Source organism: Sinocyclocheilus anshuiensis, unplaced genomic scaffold (assembly GCF_001515605.1).
Source record: "Sinocyclocheilus anshuiensis isolate Anshui unplaced genomic scaffold, SAMN03320099.WGS_v1.1 scaffold96, whole genome shotgun sequence".
In the NCBI taxonomy this organism is placed as follows: Eukaryota; Metazoa; Chordata; class Actinopteri; order Cypriniformes; family Cyprinidae; genus Sinocyclocheilus; species Sinocyclocheilus anshuiensis.
In genome coordinates, this window is record NW_015554094.1 from 184,205 (window position 1) to 185,498 (window position 1,294).

Below are 1,294 nucleotides of genomic sequence, written 5' to 3' on the forward strand. Positions count from 1 at the left end.
TTTTAAAAGTTAATTTTTTATGTGCTTTTGCCATTTTTATTAGGCTTTTTTTTTTTAGTATTTCTGTTTTGCTTTCATTTATTTTTATTTCAGTTTTGTAAGTAACTTAACTTACTTCAGTAATATAAACTTATGTATTTCACTACCGAAACATTTATATTTTCATTCTAATTTTAGCGTCTTTTCTTTTAAAAATATGCATATCTGAAATATGACCCTGGAGCACAAAACCAGTCATAAGTAGCACGGGTATATTTGTAGCAATAGCCAAAAATACATTGTGTGGGTCAAAATAATAGATTTTTTTTTATGCCAAAAATCATTAGGATATTAAGTAAAGATCATGTTCCGTGAAGATATTTTGTAAATTTCCGACCATAAATATATCAAAACTTAATTTTTGATTAGTAATATACATTGCTAAGAACTTCATTTGGACAACTTTAAAGGTGATTTTCTCAATATTTTGATTTTTTTGCACCCTCAGATTCCAGATTTTTAAATAAGTTGTATCTCGCCCAAATATTGTCCTATCATAACAAACCATACATCAATTGAAAGCTTATTTATTCAGCTTTCAGATGATGTATAAATCTGAATTGACTGAAAAATTGACACTTAAGACAATTAAAAATGTTTGCTTTTTTATGTTTTATTTCAATTAACATTTGTTTTATTTCAAGGTTCGTAAAGGATTTATGGTTTTAGTTAACTATCATAACCCTGCAAAGTGCATACATTTTATAATGATGGTAAAATTTTATAATGATTGTGTACAAGTGCATGCACTGTAAAAAAATTTTTTTCAAAGTTGTAAAAAAAATAAAGATTATTGAAGTACATTTTACAAGAAAATTCTATTTCAGTCTTTCTACTTCAGAATTTCATTTAAATCAATGTAACTTGCAATTGTTCTGTAATTATTTGTGAAATTTACTAGCAGTTTTTGAGTGAAAATTGTTTCAAGTAAATCAGATGCAAGAAACGATCAGTATTTTACAAACCAAGTATACCGTTTTGTTTGATGTAGTTTGTAATTTCTGAAACGAAACGTTTTTCTGCACAAATTTCTGTCCTGCTAAACCTCTCAGATGTTTCAGCATCTTTGTCACAGTTTTTGGATTTGTAAATGCACTGAGACCGGCGTGCTGCCATGCGCTCTGATCAGTGAATAGATTTACAAGCATAAGGGTCGGGGTATTGTGTGCTGCTTGTGAACAGGAGGTCCGAGTCTTTTGTGTGGATCAGCTGTGTTCCCCCCACCGCAGAAAGCCGTCTGCAAACCTCCTGCTGA